The sequence below is a fragment of the Sinocyclocheilus anshuiensis genome, unplaced genomic scaffold, assembly GCF_001515605.1.
Source record: "Sinocyclocheilus anshuiensis isolate Anshui unplaced genomic scaffold, SAMN03320099.WGS_v1.1 scaffold802, whole genome shotgun sequence".
In the NCBI taxonomy this organism is placed as follows: Eukaryota; Metazoa; Chordata; class Actinopteri; order Cypriniformes; family Cyprinidae; genus Sinocyclocheilus; species Sinocyclocheilus anshuiensis.
In genome coordinates, this window is record NW_015547667.1 from 122,822 (window position 1) to 127,942 (window position 5,121).

Genomic DNA, 5,121 nt, shown 5'->3' on the forward strand with positions numbered 1-5,121 from the left:
CCCAGGTGTGTCTCGTCATCCCCTCCTCCTGTGTGTATAAATAGTGTTCCCAGTCCCAAGTTCTCTGTCCGCTGTTAAACGTCTTCCTGAGTTCGTCTCCCTTGGTTCCTGAAAATAAAGTCTTGGTAAAGTATTCTCTAGCGTCTCCTCATTCCTCGTGTGTGTGCATCGTGACAATTGTCATACCATTCGAATTTCATATGAATAAATTATTTTAGCCCAAAAAGCAAATTATGCTCCCTTCGAACTGGTTGTCTTTAAAATACAGATTGTGTGTAATCCAAGGCTATCTGTAATCAGAAGCACGTTTAAAACTGGAATATAATTTAAGTTCATTCACATGTGTTTCATAAACACATAATCCTTTCTGGATTACAATCCGCCATCAAAATGATACATTTAATTATTCTAGCTGCTGTGAGAAAAGGCTATAAACGATCCGTCACCTGCAGGATCCTCACATGCGATAGCCTAGTAGCCGGGACAACTTCTTTATGTTTACAGACGTGACGTAATGACACGGTAGCATGCTCGAATTTCCTGTGAAAACCTACCCGTACCACTCAAATTAGAAAACATTATTATAAACTAACCGTTGTTAATCGGGCTAAAATAAGGCGATAGTTTTGAACACTGGCTGGTTATGTACTTGCTCAAATATTGATTTCGGATCATTTTTAACCAAAAAAAGTTACAGACTGCAGCTTTAAGTTTAGGTATGAGGTTGTTAATAAGTTAATACATTAATATGTGCTTTATAAGTACTAATAAACAGTCAATATGCTAGCAATATGCATGCTGATAAGCAACTGGTTAATAGTGAGAATTGGTCTCTAACCTAAAGTGTTACCAGTAGCGTTAATGTTACTCTGTAATTTGCATTGTTGCACTGTTGTAACATTGTAAATTGAATAAATGTTTTGTTTTGAGATGCCTGTTTAATGTTTCATTACACTATTGTAGACAATTTTAGAAATATTTAAATACAGATAGAAAACTTTTTTCCAAATAAAAAATGTAGCTTATAAGGATAAATAGGTAAATATTAGGCTACTTTAAAAACAGCAAGGTTTATGTTTGATGAACTTAAAACTATAGTTTGTAAATTGAAAAAAATTTAGTAGCCAATTGAAAAAATCTGAACAAGAATAAAATGAGTTCAAAATACTTAAAAAGCTGATGCAAATAGTTGCCTCAATTTTATTGAGTAAAACGGGCACAATATTTTTTACAGCGCAATAAGTGTTCTTTTGTTTTAATGTTGCAAGCTGTTCTGTGAAAGAGTTGGTTGGTTAGGCTTGCTTCAGACTGGCTGGCTCTAGGGTATCGTGGACAGATTTATGACATTGTCTTGTTGTCCTGGGTCTCTTTGTGGAATTTGGCTCTTTGGGTTGTTTTAACACCAATCTGATCGAATCTTAAATTGTTTGATTCACTCTGATACCCTACAAGACACACTATCACAGGGTTCACCAAACTCGGTCCTGGAAGGCCGGTGTCCTGCACAGTTTAGCTCCAACTTCCCTCAACACACTATCCTTACCACTTGGGATTAATGCATTGGAGAGAATGGTTTGCTCCTTTTATCAAAGAATGCTTTTTGCATTGTCTACTTTTGAAAAGTTGAGCTTTGACTTTCACAGTGTCCTTTGACTTTGGCTTCAGGATCTGCTTGCTGATGGGTATGTTGGTACGTGTTACCCTGGACATAAGTCTCTGTGCGGGTGAACCCAGTATCTTATCTTGAGGAATGTTGCAGATGTTTAACAAATTCAGAAACAAATCCAAATTCCATCCCAACTTTGCACTATGAAAGGCTCTTTCTGCGAGACCGTTCGCCTGGAGATACTCAGGACTGCTAGTGATGTGACGAAGTCCTATGCACTCGCAATGTCTCTGAAGATCTGACTTGTAAACTGAGTGCCGTTATCTGTGTAAAGGAAACAGTGATAATTTAGCTCAAAGGGAATCATTTAAGATTTTAAAGGGAATTTGGACAGAATCACTGTTTTACGGCTGATCACTGAGACAGCCAGCGATTCATCGAACGAGCCGTATAACATCAACACTGCAATGGATATTAATATCCAAAATATAGTGAAAACACTATTAATTAGCACAGTAACAAGATCGGCAGTTTAAGAAATTAACTTGTAAGCACAAAACACAAGATACTTCTCTTTTCAATATGAATAAGACTTTATTGGATAAATCTAAGACATATAAACTAATCTAACACATGAACATACGCATTCACACATTCACACAAGTTGCAGAAAGAGAGAAAGTGAGGAAACAATGAGTTTAAGAGAATGAAAATGTGAAATCCCAAGTTTACAGCAATATGTCTAATTGCAAAGACCTAAACAACCATCAATCGCTTAATTAACCCTCGCATTGAGTTCCTCAATGAGGTTAAACGGTCGCTGATTGGCTGGAAGTTCAGTCTTGGGAAGCCAGTGGTTGGGCGTTGGCTGACGACGCAGAGTTGTGGGCTGGTTGAAGTTTTAGATGGCACTCGAGGTTGGACTCGGAGACATGGCGTTAGGCAACTTAACTCAGAACACGAAACTCTCAACGGAAAAGAAAAGAAACTAAAGTAAAGAAATAGAAGTAAAGTTTGACGAGACTAGGTGGCGTTTCTCCTCATGCTTTTGGAGGAGCTGGCGTGTAAGCCAGAGCACGCTCAAAAAGCGCTCCTCCCAATACATAAATCAACATGTCATCTCATCAGTCACATGGTCCGAGTTTTCCCGCTCTTGCGGAGTATAATTTTGGACATAATTTCTATAACAAGAATATGATACATTTGACAAAGAATTGATTGGAAGAAACGTTTCAAGCAAGAAGATTCAAACACACACATACTAAACATGAATATGAAGTTATTCAATAGTTATTAAAAAGACATACACAATACGTGATTAAAACATGATAGTCTAATGTGTGGGTTAGATACATTTTCATCTAAATCTGTAAAAGACAGTTTCTGTACCATTTCTCTGAACATAAGGACATGTTCTGTGAAGACCAGAGGTTAAGAGGTCTCTCATAAGGAATCTCAGTCTGTTCTTTGTCTTCTAGGTGGGGGGAAAGTCAATCCAAAGAGCTCGTGATTGTGATTACTATCACTGGTTTACATGTGATGGTCATGCTGTGCATCTCTTTGACCATTAATCTTGCCTACTTGCCCCAAAATTGACAATCTCCTTGGAATTGTCAATAAGTGTTCTTTTGTTTAAATGCTGTGAGCTACTCAAAGCTGCTAGTTGGTGGACTTGCTTCAGGCTTGTGGCGCCAGGATCTGATTTACGAACATCCTGTGTCTTGGGCCTTTCTGTGGAATTCGGCTCCTCGTGTTTCAACCATGTTCTTGATCGAATCTTAAATTGTCTGATTCGGTCTGATACCCTACACATCTGTGATTAACTTCTGGGGATGCCGTGCACAGAAAAGAACTTCGGTGCGAGTTCGTGAATCTTTTGATTCAGATCGAGACTTTGGAGTGCGTATCACGAATATTTTTTCTGATTTCTTCTTTTTTTTTTGTATAACAGATTTATACAGTTTTACTATAGACACCACGGTTAAACTATGGTGTAGCAAAACTTTGCTTAATTTCTGGTTACCGTGGTTTAACAATTAAATAATGGAATAATTGTGTTAATCTAGATGAATAAGCTTCATCACCTTCACTGTCACTTTGTTTAGTGACACCCTGTAGTGAAATAATCACATATATTTACCAGACACTACTTTCTCAGGTTGGCTTGAACGCCCTATGTGTTGTGTGGCGTTGGAAGGTCAAGGTTCTTCTTAGTATTAAGAAAGAAGAAACCTTTCACTTATAAACTTCTGACCACATACATCTAATAAATGAGTCTAAAGGAGCAATTCACGCAGAATGCATTTTTAGGTAAAAAAAAACCGCAAGAGGGCGCTCAACGTCAAATGAAATATAACATGGAGACTCTTGACTCTTGAGTGAGAAAACTTTATTGATAAATGCAAGCAAATTCAGACAGCAAATGAACAGCAGTAGTAAAGTGAGATCTGTCTGTCTTATAGAAAAAAAAAACAATAAAGCCTTTCAAACTGAATTTAAAAAAAAACTGACACTGAAAAATTTAAAGAGAGAGAGAGCTTTTATGTTCAGCCAGTAGAAGGGTTTGAGACAAGATCTTTAAATTGGGTTTAAAGCCCCAAATCAAATATGTAGATTAGATGGTAAAAAAGGTTAAAAAGGGAAGCAGTAATGATCAGTATTTATCATGACAAACACTCACATTTAATGTGAGGATTTTTTGCTTTTGTTCTCAAATAATCTTCTAGTCAGCCACTTTATTTTCCTTATTTATTTGAGATAAAATTACTTCTATCTTGACAACTCTCTGAAGATTTTAGCATAGTAATGGATATGACAATGTTGATGTACTTGGTCTTGGCAGAATAGATCTGCTACGCTGCTGCTGTTGGTTTTTGCAGATTATTGCTGCTGCTGCAAAGCAAGTATAGGAACTTGCTACTGCAGATACATACACCGACACACTGCTGTGAGTATTTAAGAGATACTGCTGCTGCAAGAATAGCATATATTATAACCTGTAGCAAATCTATACACAGGTGGAGCTGGGGAAGGTGGGGGATTTCAGAGGAACTCTGAAGTGCTGCAAACTGCTCTAGTGAACACTAATCAGCCATTTAAACATAAAGGAGCAAGCAGTGGTGTATAACGTACCTGAAAGCCATACTCAAGTAAAAGTACAGATATCTTACCAGAAAATGACTTTGGTAGAAGCTGAAGTAACCGTTTAGAATATTACATACTTTAAGTATTAAGTATGTGATATTTATTGTACTTAAGTACAAAAAGTTTTTTACTTAAGTATTGAAAGTAAATGTACAAGTAAATGCAAAATGGAAAAGAAGCAAATAAATATATATATAAAAACTGTTCATTCACAGCTTGAGTAGCAATATTGTGTTCAGTTTTAACTCTTTCTTCCATTTTGTATTTTTGGTTAAGAATAAGAAGCACTTCATCTGGTACTTAGTGTCTTTCATTCCAACATAAGAAATAATTTCTGGAATCTGCATCTGAAATAGCATTTAGATGTATTT

The 5,121-nt window shown here is 36.7% G+C and overlaps 1 pseudogene; it reads right to left on the reverse strand.

Annotated features, from left to right (window-relative positions):
• Positions 1-5,121, reverse strand: part of LOC107702609 (uncharacterized) — a 91,020-nt pseudogene that overhangs the window by 20,671 nt on the left and 65,228 nt on the right.